This window comes from Tupaia chinensis, unplaced genomic scaffold (genome assembly GCF_000334495.1).
Source record: "Tupaia chinensis unplaced genomic scaffold, TupChi_1.0 Scaffold000028_1, whole genome shotgun sequence".
NCBI lineage: Eukaryota > Metazoa > Chordata > Mammalia > Scandentia > Tupaiidae > Tupaia > Tupaia belangeri.
Window position 1 is genome coordinate 3,530,139 of NW_006159458.1, and position 13,677 is coordinate 3,543,815.

The 13,677-nt window shown below is 41.1% G+C and overlaps 2 pseudogenes; one reads left to right on the plus strand and one right to left on the minus strand.

Annotated features, from left to right (window-relative positions):
* Positions 1-5,055: 5,055 nt before the first annotated feature.
* Positions 5,056-5,354, minus strand: LOC102487172 (non-histone chromosomal protein HMG-14 pseudogene; annotated as a pseudogene).
* Positions 5,355-10,816: 5,462 nt separating this feature from the next.
* Positions 10,817-13,677, plus strand: part of LOC102481183 (ADP-ribosylation factor-like protein 1 pseudogene) — a 5,653-nt pseudogene continuing 2,792 nt past the window's right edge.

Genomic DNA, 13,677 nt, shown 5'->3' on the forward strand with positions numbered 1-13,677 from the left:
AAAAAAAAAATTTATAATAAAAAACAAAGTATAAAAAAAAAAAAAAGGAGAGAGAAGAGGATAAAGACAGCAGTGAACAATCGAGAGGCAGGATGTTAATGAGAAATAGATATGGTTTATTACCTGTTGATGATGACATGTATAGTATTCTCAACTGAACCGGTCTGGAAAGTATTTCATGATGGGTGAAGTCTTTTTAATAAGCAAAATGAGAAATAGTGATTGACTGTTTAAAAAAATTATAATAATAATTATTGGGAAAAGCATGGAAAAGATATTGAATGATAAAGCGGGGAGATTGATATCTCTGTATTGACTGACATGCATGGCATTCCCTTTTGAAAAAGCAATGGAAGTCAATGTAAAGTTATATGTAATCTAGTGTAATAGAAAGATAATAAAATAAAAATAAAATAAAATAAAATAAAATAAAATAAAAAAGAAAGTACATAGAAAACATTTAAAAGGCAGCAGGGAATGAATTAAGCAATGAGAATAATCAGCCTGCCATTTTTGAGCTGGGTTCTTGAGGCTTCAGACTGTCCTATTAAGCCTTAGCTTAATGTTTGAATGGCAGGGAATACCAGGGGAGAGACCAAGAGACAGGTGTGTGTGGGAATTGAGGGAATGGCTTCAAACAGCATCTATTTATCAACCACAATAAAAGATTTTTCAATTTTGAGCAATCCATATAGTCATATTGGTGCAAGCTTTCTATCAGAGTATTTATCAACATTACACATAGAATAACTATGAACATTTTTATAACAATATCTTCACAAAGCTCCCTGATTACCTAGAAGTACATTGGCTGAACCAAAAGACAGGATATGCTTGTAAAGCTTATAATTCCAAATTATTTTTCAAAAGTTAACACAATTTGGGGCTGGCAGGTGGTGTGGTGGTTGATGTGCTAGACTCCCACATGGCCGAACATGATTTGAATCCCGGACATAGAGGCTTGCTTTCTCACTTTCTCTCTTGCTGTGTATCTCTTTGGTCAACTTTAAAAAATAATAATAATAAATAAAATTAAATAAATAATTATTTTTAAAAAGCTAACACAATTTATACTTCTATCAGGCTTGACATAGAGGCTTGCTTTCTCACTTTCTCTCTTGCTGTGTATCTCTTTGGTCAACTTTAAAAAATAATAATAATAAATAAAATTAAATAAATAATTATTTTTAAAAAGCTAACACAATTTATACTTCTATCAGGCTTGTTAATTTTATTTTTTTAGAGAGGTTTTTGTTATAGGGTGCTTGCACTCGCCAGAAAGAGAGAGACAGAGAGAAAGAGAGAAATCACACCCCAGGGGGGATGGCCACGCCGCAATCCCTTCTCCTTCTTTCTCCTCTTGGGATCTTGGGCACGCACGCACATGCACCCGGCATGAGGTTAAGCCACTGGATCTGGGACTCGAACCATGGTCAACTACATGGGAGTTCAGCAACATAGCCATTACGCTAACTGCTGGTCCCGGGCTTGTTAACTTTTTGATCAACTTCACCATTAATATCTATGGGCCGCGGGGTAGGTTTTTTTTGCATCTCAGTTCCTCCTAACCCAGCAAGTCTACTTATAAGTTGTTTTGTCCCAGCCAAACCCAAAAGCAACAGCAAAGGGATTCCTGCCAGGGAATGTCCTAAATCTTCTAGAGGGGTTGTTTGGGATTCCAAAAGGAAGCACTAAGTGCCAGGATGATCAGTCGAAAGCATTTATTAAGGGAATTTATTTATAAAGTGCTGCAACACATCCTTGAGACAGATGGCAAGAGACCAGGGTCCTAAGTCTGTCCACAATGAGGCATTGGGTATGGAATCTTTATGAGGGTTTAAGGAATTTGGCTCAGGGCTGGGGCTCGTTTCGTTCAGTGTGGGGCAACAACCTAAATAGCTTTATCAGTACCTGGGAATGCTTAAGTACCTGACCTACGTTCAAGCCTGCCAGGAAAAACATGCACAGAGTCATCAACGTACCCTGTGTTGCTTGGTCAGAAAGAGAAGAAAAGCAGAGGGAACTAGAAAACCGTGCCTAGGAGTCCATTGGAAAAAATACTCTTCTGTGTACAAAAAGAGGCATGAATGAGGACATTTGTTGTAGCATTTTTGTAATAAGAGTAACAACCAAAAAAAGTTGGAAATGGATATTCAGGAATAGGAGGAATAAATTACTTACATTCTTTTGTTAATCCATATTGTGAAATATGATATAATGATTAAAAAGAATGAAGAAGATGTATAAGACTGGCATGAAATGTTCTAAGACATATGCTATAATTTGAATATGCCCTTTGTGATCAGTCATTGTAATAGGATTCAAAGGATGAAAACTAGGGCCAGAAGGTGGCATGGTCTCTGGACTCCCATATAGCTGACCACAGTTTGAGTCCTGGACCTGGTCGCTTAAGAATCATGCTAGGTGTATGTGTGCATGCATGCCTAAAATCCCAGAAGGAGAATGAAGGAGAAGGGAGTGTGGCATAGTTGTCCCCCTGGGGGGTGGGGATGATTTCTCGCATTCCCTCTCACCATCTCTCTCTCTCTCTCTCTCTCTCTGGCAAGTACATGTGCCTTATGGCAAACCTATATATATATGTAAAGGTGGAGCTTTTGGGTGTGATAAAGTCATAAGACACAGCTTCCATGAGTGAGTTCTGGCAGGGTTTATATCAGAGGGATTGAGACTAGGACAGCAGAGAAAACCAGATGGACACAGACCACACTGCACTGCTGCAAGTTCTGCCTTCTGCCATGTTATGATGCCCTTGGACTTCCCTGCCACCGGAACTGTGAGTTTTGGGGACTCGAACACGGTTAGATATGTGGGAGTCCAGTGCTTCAACCACTATGCCACCTGCTGGCCCCCCATTCACATTTGAATTGATCATCATAATGCTTATTTCTTTTACATGAATTTTAGTTGAAATGTAATAAAATACAAATTTAGATATAAAGATGATATAGGCAGAGGTAGACTAAGACTGATGATAAATATAGGTAGAATTAAAATGTGCTGCAGTCTGACTCATGTTCTCCAGGAAGTAAACCGTGAGACAGTTCGGTGTGGTTTGAGTCCCCAAACTGGCAGCTTGAAATTCAAACTAGGTGCATGTGCGTGTGTGCCCTAAATCCCAAGAGGAGAATGAAGAAAAAGGGATTGTGGCGTGGCCATCCCCCCAGGGGGTGATTTCTTGCTTTCTCTTTCTGTCTTTCTGGTAAGTGCACACATCCTATAGCAAAAAACACCTCCCCCCCAAAAAAATAAATAAATAAATAAAATGTAGACAGACTTCAGCCTCAGAGATAAAACTCAGGACCAAAGAAAATAAACAAACATTGTGAAAGTTTCTGTGGAAGGACCTCAGCCTCAGAGATTAAGATCCAGGAGCAAAGAAGACAATAGACAGACAGTACCAAGGTGCTGTCATAGAGGGCTGTGGCTGGCACGTGGCAGACTGGGTAAGAACTAGTGCACGCAAAGATCCAAGGTCTCGGGACCAGCAGTTAGTGTAATGGCTATGTCGCTGGACTCCCACGTAGTCGACCGCAGTTCACGTCCCGGACCCGGTGGCTTAAAACTCACGCTGGTTGCGTGTGCATGCGTGCCCAAGATCCTAAGAGGAGACTGGAGGAGAAGGGATTGTGGCATGGCCATCCCCCCTGGGGGGTGATTTCTCACTTTCTATCTCTCTGTCTCTCTCTGTCTGTCTGGCGAGCGCACGCGCCCTATAGCAAAAACCTCTCAAAAAAAAAAAAAAAAGATCCAAGGTCTCAGAAACAGGTGCATTCCAAGCACAGAAGTAGATGCATGGAAAGTGAGGTAAAAAGCAAAACAAACAAAACAACAACAACAACAACAATCCACAGAAACCAGCACGGTATGTTCAGGAACAATTGCAAAAGTATTAACTTTTTAAGGGATGGTCATTTAGCTAGCTATAGCTCACTTAATGCCCATCTCTCTCTCTTTTTTTTTTCTATAATTGAAATTTATTGGTTGTGTTGAGGTTCAGTACAGACATTTCAATTTGTACCCAATTCTTAACACACATACCAAAAATTTAAAAAGCCAAGTATAGTGATTCTTTTTAAGTTATTCCAGTGACATTCCAGCTTCAAATTTGTAGGCAAATTTTCCTTAAGAGGATATTAAGAACCACTGTCTTCAAATGTTGAAAGCTGTTACGTAAGTCCCACCAAATCACAATTTAGTATCATACACACTACATACTCCAAATTTCCCATCTTTCACAGCACAGTAACAAAATTATTAGAAAAACTGGACTATCACGACCAAAGATGTTACAGAGTACACACAATTCTGACAGGGAGAGCATCAAAGAGTGGTTTTCTTTAGGAAATAGTACTACTAAAAAAATACAAGAGAAGTAATTTAAAATATTCAAGACACATTAAATGCATGACTGTGACTCCAAACTGCCATTTAGTATGCTTTGTATTTAGGATATTAAAAACTATGTACTCACCCCCACCTATGGAATATTAAGCTGACATGCAAGAGAGTCAAAGCCTTCTATAAGTCAATATCGCAGTATTTTCTGGTTGTACTGAAAAATAAACAATTAGTAAATGATTTCGCCTCTTAAAAAAAGCATGCATACTTAAAAAATGGCACGAGGTGGGATTCTCTCCTTCTTAAAAATGTTTCTAGAGTGAGACCAGCAGTTGGCGTAATGGCTATGACGCTGGACTCCCATGTAGTCAACTGAGGTTTGAGTCCCAGACCCAGTGGCTTAAACTTATGCCTGGCGCATGCACGTTCGTGCCCAAGATCCTGAGAGGAGAATGGAGGAGAAGGGATTGTGATGTGGCAATCCCCCCTGGGGGGTGATTTCTCACTTTCTGTCTCTCTGTCTCTCTCTGTCTTTCTGGAGACCGCACATGCCCTAAAGCAAAAACCTCCCCCTCCCCCCCAAAATGTTTCTAGAGCTACTGAAAAACTTGCATTTACAAAATAGTTGATGAAAATATTCCTTTGGATTGTACAAGAAGGGAGAAAGGGACCACTGATAAGACAAGATAAATGATATTAATCAGACTTGACTTCTTTCTTGCCTGCTTCATAAGAGGGTGGACTCTCTTCATTTTTAGTCTCTCCATTTATTGCAGGTAAATCTTCTTCAGTGTCTCAGTTGGCCACGTCACCCTGTCTCCCTCTGCTGCCCTTTTCCCTTTTGTTTGCACTCTTTTGAAGATTTATCCTTCCCTGCCCTTTTTTGGCTTCATCTTCACTTTTACAGGAGCAAGGTTAGCTGACAACCTCGCCAATCTCCTCTTAGGCTCTTCCTTGGCTGCACCCTCAGCTGAGCTGACCTTCCTCTTGGGCATCTTGGCTGTAGACAGGGTGCGTGCTGGGTGTCTGGGAGGCCGCAGCGCACCTAGAGCCTTTGCAGAGTTGAGCAGGTAAACCCTACTGCTCCTCCCGTCGCCCGAGCTGCTGGAACTCCCCCTTTCTCTTTTTTATGAAGGAGAGAGAGAGGAAAAGAGAGACAGGAATAGGCATTTTTGACAGGGTCTCTCCATGTCATGATCCTCCTGCTCCAGCTTCCCAGTTACCTGGGATTATAGTCCTGGCAGGTTCAGGTTGGCCCAGGAACTAAACCTAGACCTCCAATGTGGTTTCCAGTTGACCATGCAGTAGTACTACCTGTGGGCCGCTGCAGCTGGGCAGACAATTTTTTTTCCTCCAAGGCTCTATTTCTCCATGTTAATCACAAGGTCATAAAAGACCTTTTGAACTGTAGACATGCACTGTCAATCATGTTTGTATGATACATTAGAAAAATAACTGTGTCATACAAAAGGAAAGGAAATGAGTCTCATGGGACTTGTCTTGGAAAACCCAGCCAGTTCTCAAGAATCATTGGTTCCTCTCCTAACAGCTCAGAAACCATGTCTTCCTTCTTTTTTTTAATTTTAATTTTTTAGAGAGATTTTTGTTGTAGGGTTCATGTGCTCTCCAGAGAGACAGAAAACAATAAATCACCCCCACGGGGATATCTATGCTGCAATCCCTTCTTCTCCATTCTCCTTTTTGGGATTTTGAGCACTCATGCACCCACACCCAGAGTGAGTTTCAAGCTGCTCGGTTAGGACTTGAACCATGATCACCCATATGGGAGGCCAGTGGTATAACCATTACTCCATCTGCTGGTCCCATGTCTTCCTTCTTAAAAGGAAAGTCTGAAATTGATATGTTCCTATGACATGACTTGGGTCATGTCCTGCCCTTGCACAGAATCTTCATTGGCTCCCCATTGTCAGTGGGCTTGTCTGTCTTCTTGTCCTTCTTCCTTTCTCTCTTCCTTTTTGAATATATATTGTACCAAAAAAATGACAAAAATGTTCATTTTTGAAAAACAGCCACTTTTGATTTTTGGGTGACTATCCTACGAATTATTTCTTTATGTAAAGAAAAAAATATAGACAAATTCATACATATTTACATAAATTTATCTGCCACCACTGCCTTCTCTTCTGTTTAATTGGTTAAAACATTAAATTACAAAGTTTGTCAGAAAACAATTTCCTCATCAAATTTTATTTAAGTTTTAATTCCTTACCTTAGCATTTAAGACAGTTTCCCTTCCCTGGAAACCTTCTTTCCTATTCTTCATTTACCTGAATAATATTTGACTCAGGTTCTACTTAGTATGTAAAACTTTTAAGAGATATTTTTGTTAAAGGGTGTGTGTTCTCACCAGAGGAACATAGAGACAGAAAGTGAGAAATCAACTCCAGAGGGGATAGCCACACCACAATCCCTTCTCCTCCATTCTCATCTCAGGACCTTGAGCACACATGAACACATACCCAGTGTGAGCTTAAGTCACCGGGTCTGGGACTTGAACCAAAGTTGACTACATGGGAGTCCAGTGTGGCATAACCATTATGCCATCTGCTGGTCCCCTATGTGTGAGACCCTTGAAGTATTAGAAAAGCCACCCAACCTATATAGAAGCGTTGTTCAATAATTCTTTCTCTATAGAACTTACTTGTCACCCATTTGCATTCAACATATACTATTAGATTGTCAGAAAAGTCATGACATATTTTTCTATGCAAAAATCTGTCATGACCTTTTCTAACAACCCAATAGCTTTTCTGGTTATTTATCTTTTTCTTAACTGCAGTAAAAACTGTCTTGGAATCCTTTTATCCTTTGCCTTACTTAACACAGCGCCCTAGATTCAATACACGACTTATGAATATTTGATAATAGAGATGAGGATGCTATTACCGCCACTTCTCACTGACGTTTGATTCCTAAGTATCTGTGAAGATATAGGCATTTCTTGCCCTAATCTTTCTCATTTGAAGTGCTAACAATTTCTTTGCTTTAAAAAATATTTTATTTATTATTATCATTATTTAATTTTACCAGAGAGAGAAAGAGAGGGAGGGAGGGAAAATGAAAAAGTAAGCCTTAAGGTCTGGTACTCGAACTGCAGTTGGCCACGCGGGTGTCCAGTGCTTTAAGCATCACACCATCTGCCAGCCCAAGGTGCTAACAATTTCTATAGTTCTAACTCTGACATGGCTCTTGCTTAGAGTCTAATAAGAAAATTTCAGCCTCATCTTTTTTTTTTTTTTTTTTTTTTTTTTAGGGAGAGATTTTTGCTAAAGGGTGTTGTATACTCACCAGAGAGACAGAGAGACTGCAAGCAAGAAATCACCCCCCAGGAGGGATGGCCATGCCACAATCCCTTCTGCATTCTCCTCTCAGGATTTTGGACACACACACATACATGCATCCAGTGTGAGTTTTAAACCACTGAGTCCAGGACTCAGACTGCAGTTGACTACATGGGAGTCCAAGGATGTAAACATCACACCTTCTGCTGGTCCCCAAGGATTTTAACTTCTCTCTCTCTCTCTCTTTTTTTTTTTTTTTTTTTAAGAGAGGATTTGCTATAGGGCACATGCACTCGCTGGAAAGACAGAGAGAGACAGAGAGACAGAAAGTGAGAAATCACCCCCCAGGGGGGATGGCCACGCCAAAATCCCTCCTCCTCCACTCTCCTCCCGGGATCTTGGGCACGCATGCACACACGCCTGGCGTGAGTTTAAGCTGCTGGTCCGGAACTCAAACCGCAGTTGACTACATAGAGTCCAGCAACATAGCCATTACGCTAACTGCTGGTCCTGAGAATTTTAACTTCTAAGAGCTTTCCTTAATACAAACTTAATAGGACACAACACACTTTCCCTCCCTCCTCATTATTCCCTTCCTCTCTTTTCCTTTCTTTGAACTAAACTTCCTTAAAATGCTGATTTTATCATTTTACAAAAGGGCTAGAAGCCAGGGGCTTCCCAGATGTAGCATGAACAATGTTCTTCTGGCCACAATGATCTTCACCACCTGAGGTTTGTCATAAACTAGCGCCAGCCTGTCACTTCTCTTTTTAGTTGTTACTCTGTTCTAGGTTCTTTATACAGTTAATCCACCCCGTATGACAATAATTCTGCAAAGTACGTCTGTTCTCCATTTTCTTGATGAGAGAAGGGAAACTTGGAAACATTAAGGAGGGTGCAGATACCCTGACACCATTTAAAAGAGATGCATTTAAACCAGAAAAGCCAATCTACTGACTCCATAGAATATTTTAGAGTAAATTAAAATATTATAAATCCTTCAAGAAAAGGCATTCACTAAAAGGTTAAGATTTCTGTGAGACTATCAATGAACACGTATTTACTCCTTTCTAAGTTTAATTCTTGAAATTGCTGGGCCTTCTGTGAGGCCTTTTTTAACATATTCAGGCCTTAGAGTTTTCTTGAGGATCCAACATCTTTCTAGGTAGTAAGTTCACATCTCGGGACTCACTGGGTGAAGATGACCTGGTGACGGGCAGGGAGGACAAACTGGACCACGACCACAACCTCCCATTGGGATGGGACAGATGCTGAGGCTGGATATAGCTGCAGGCCCAGGAGGAAGTCTATTCCTGCCTCGTCAAGAGGTTATGACATTGGGTGGGAAGACGCGGTTCAGGACAGCGGTCAAGGTCACGATATCCGAGATCCAACAGTGGTGATGCCCTAGGATGGTGGCTGTGGCTGTTTACAAGTACATCCCGTGTACCTGGAACTCCATCAATATTATCTAAAATCTTAAAAAAGAGTTTCCCAAAGTGTGATCCTTTACTTTGACATAGAAAAGGCTCTGGAGTAAAATAAGGATGAGAAACAATGCACTATTCCCATCATGCCAAAGAGATCAGATTTTTTTTTTTAAGAGGTTTTTGCCTTAGGGGGTAGAGAGAGACAGACAGACAGTGAGAGGGAAAGTGAGACATTTTCAATTTACCAGGTCTAGGACTTGAACCACAGTTGACCATGTAGAAGTCCAGTTATGTAACTCTTAAACCATCTACTGGTTCTAAGAGTAGATTATTAAAGGCTCTGAGGATACAAAAATATGCACTGGCTTCATGTCTCAGTGGTATTGTGCTACTTAAGAGAAGCCTCATTCTACATGGAGACCATGGTTCAAATTCCTGGCTTGGTCTGCCTGAAACATGCCAGGTATGCTTGCAGGTACCCAGAATTCCATGGGCTGGAGGACTAGAGGAAAAGGATCATGGCACGACCTGATCTAGAGGAAGGTGCCTCTCTCTCTCCCTCTCTCTCTCTCTTTCACTCTGACATTCATATGCTCTATCATGACCAAGGGAAAAAAATAATAAAAATTAAAAATAAAAACAACTTGCAATCAAGAAGTCATGCTGGAGGCCAGAAGATGGTGCAGAAGTTAAGGCAGCTGGATCCCACATGACTAAGTGGCTTGAGTGCTAAACCCAGTGGTTTAAAAATCATGTTGGGCACATGTGCGTGTGTGCCAAAAGTCCTAAGAGAAGAATGAGAAGGGATTGCAGTATGACCATCACCCTGGGGGGTTGAGGGATGATTTCTCACTTACCCTCTCATTGTCTCTGGCAAATACACATGCCCCATAGCAAAAACCTTTTTTTAAAAAGTTCTCAAATATAGTGAAGGATTTTTTTTTCTGAAAGTAGAAAAATAGGAGCCAGTTTGCAAAGTAAAGCAAAGAGTGCAGATGCAGAGCTCAGAGCTGTAAGAAATATATTTCTATGTCTGTTTCCTCAAAGAAATTATGAGCTCCCAGTGGAATACCAGAAAAGACACTCAAAAAGAGTTTTTGACATTGCAAAGAGAGTTGATAAGTAATGGAATACAATCCCAGGATCAAACAAGGGCTGGATGAAGGATGCCTTAGGAAGAGAGTGGACATTTTTTCTGAAGTACAAGGAGAGTAAGAGGCACTGACAGGAAACGCAGGGACATTCTGGAAGAAGAGACTACACAAAGGAGTTGTTCGGCAGCACACAGGAGACCCACATCAGCTGGCCTTGATCAGTGCACTCCCACGAGGGGAGGTCACTGCTCACGCAGGGAGCTGGCAGCAGTCAGAGGCCGGGCAGAGTGGGAAAGGAACTGAACGAGACCAAAACCAGCAGTTGGGGCCCATATGTTTTGGAGTCCAAAGAGATGCAGAACAGTTTTGCTGAGTAACAGTGAGAATCCAATATGAAGAGTGGCCATACAATGTGGTGTGTAAGGGCAGGTCCCTGAAGTCAGACTAAGCAGGTTTGGATTTGAATCTCAGATCCTCCCTTTTGGACAGAGTGAAATTAAAGAATAGATGTAAAAAGGTTGAGATTAATGCTTGGCCCGTTAGTAAGCACTTGTTAAGTATTGGTTGTTATTATTATTAGTATTTTGTGATGCAACTAGCATAAGAATTTTGTGAGTTTTCTTTAAGAAACATGAGGTTACCTGGGACAACCAAAGGTAGGAGCAAAGTCATAACACGAGGCAGGGACCTACAGCTGAAGATTGGCCCAGCAAGCATTGTGGGAGGGCAGAAGATGGTAAGTCTCGGTTCCTAAATAGGTAGTGAGTGTAGTAAAGCCCATAATAAAGGCGAAGGATCAAATAGCGGTGCGGTGGTAATACAATGCATGCTTTGCAATGCTGAACTAACATGGGAAGGTCCCAAGTTCATGTCCTGGGGCCTTCTAGTACATATTCAATGAGCCTGCATATGCCCATGGTCTAGGCTGGCTGAAGCTGAGGGTGGATCATGGCATGCAGATACTGCTGAGGGTGCCTATTTCTCTCTTTCACGGAAGAAGAAATAAGGAAGGCAGGACACTTCAACTTGAGCTTTTCGCTAGAGAAATACTGAGGGTAATGATAAGACCTAAAATGTTGCCATAAAAGCCATGGCTGCCATACCTGCATTCATTTCAACCCATTGACAACTTTTTGCCAGCCATCTTATGGTGCTGAGGATATAGTCATCAACGAAGCACACAAATCGCTCTGCCCTTATGAAATCTAAATTCCAGGGGCGGTGCTAGCCATTATCCAGCTCTCCCTAAAACTCCTTCCTCACATTATTGTCTTAATCTTCTCAACAAGGTTCAAATGATAATAGAGCAGTAACGCAATTCTCTGTGGTGCTGGACCCACATAGGAAGGTCCTAGATTTGTACCCTGGGACCTCCCTGCACATGCTGGGCACATTCATGTCCATGATCTGGGCTAGCTGAGATGGGATTGGATTGTGGCATGAGGACCCTATCGGGGTGCTTATCTCTCATTTTCTCTCTCATGGAAGAAATGTTTTAATTAAATTAAAAATAACCCCTTAAACCAATTGTGTTGGTATTTATCAAACACATTTTTCAGACAAAAATATTGAATTTTGCCCCAAACCAAACAGCTAATACATGGCAAAACTGGGTTTCAAACACTGATGTAATTCTGGGACCAGCAGCTAGCATAATGGCTATGTCGCTGGACTCCCATGTAGTCGACCGCGGTTCGCATCCCAAACCCGGTGGCTTAAACTCACGCCGGGCACGTGTGCATGCGTGCCCAAGATCCCGAGAGAAGAATGGAGGAGAAGGGATTGCAGCATGGCCATTCCCCCTAGGGGGTGATTTCTTGCTTTCTGTCTCTCTGTCTCTCTCTGTCTCTCTGGCGAGCGCACGCGCCCTATAGCAAAAAAAACCTCTCCAAAAAAAAAACCAAAAAAACAAACAAAAAAAACCACTGATGTAATTCTAAAATTCATTCTTATAAGAACTGTTGTAGCTTTTTTCCAGCTGGAACCATGGAGGGTGTTCAAAAGAAGAAAAAGAAGGTTCCTGCTGTGGCAGAAACCAAGAAAAAGGCTCCTGCTGCCATGGAAGCCACCAAGAAAAAGATTCCTACTGTGCCAGAAACCCTCAAGAAAAAGCAAAGGAATTTTGTGGAGCTTAAGATCAAACGCCTGAGAAAGAAGTTTGCTCAAAAGACACTTGAAAAGACAAGGTAAAAGCTTATCTATGAAAAAGCTAAGCACTATCATAAATAATATAGACAGATGAACAGAACTGAGATTTTCATGGCCAGGATGGCAAGAAAAGCTGCCAACTTCTATGTACCTGCAGAACCCAAATTGGCATTTGTTGTCAGGATCAGAGGTATCAGTGGAGTGAGCCCAAAGGTTTGAAAGAAAGGTGTTTGCAGCTTCGTCATCTTCACCATATCTTCAATGGCACTTTTGTTAAACTCAACAAGGCCTCAATTAACATGCTGAGAATTGTGGAACCATATATTGCATGGGGGTACCCGAATCTGAAGTCAGTAAATGAACTGATCTACAAACGTGGTTATGGCAGAATCAATAAGAAGCAAATTGACAGATAACTCCGTGATTGCTGGATCTCTTGGTAAATTTGGCACCATCTGTATGGAGGATTCAATTCATGAAATCTATACTGTTGGAAAACCTTCAAAGAAGCAAAAAACTTTCTGTGGCCCTTCAAATTATCTTCTGCTTGAGATGGAATGAAGAAAAAGACCACCCATTTTGTAGAAGGTCTCGGAGATGCTGGCAACAGGGAAGACCAGGTCAACAGATTTAGTAGAAGGATAAACTAAGGTATCCACCATGACTATTTTTGTAATCTGGTCAGTAAATAAACAGAGTGGCTGTTCGCAGACTGCAGTATATTGTTCTAATAGTAACTTTTTTGTTAGCTTGCTTCTGCCTTCCCTTAAGAATTGTGGCACATCTTGGTGCTTGATAAAATTAAGCCAAAACTTCTTCAAGACTAGGGCCCTTTTTTTATTTTGTGAAAATCATTTAGGAACCATTGGCAGGTTTTTCCTATACAAGAAAGACCTAATGTTTCCCCTTTGAATTTTGCTGAGTAAAAGTGGGCTTATTCAAAGAAAATTTATTTCAAGGCATTCATGCATGATTTGTAGGTAAGATAATAAAATAAAGGTCAGTTCACCAAAAATAAATAAATAAAAATAAATTTTAAAAACCCAAAATAAACAAACAAAAGAGCTGATCTATATTTAATCTCTGTGCAGTTGAATAATGTTGGCAACTAAAGGAGAAAGTCTTAAGAACTGAGGAGCTTCAGACTTGTAAGATCAGAATGTTAGGGCTTTCCACAGGTACTGAGTGCCCGAGATGATGGGAGAAGACGAGGGACAAAGGGAAATGAGACCTTGGAATTAAAGTCCGCAAAGAAGGTGAAGGTTTGCTGTGAAGCAGTGAGGTCACTGAAGGAAATGAGACAGAGCCATACTGAGAGAACGGCCTTGGTTTGTAAGAACAACA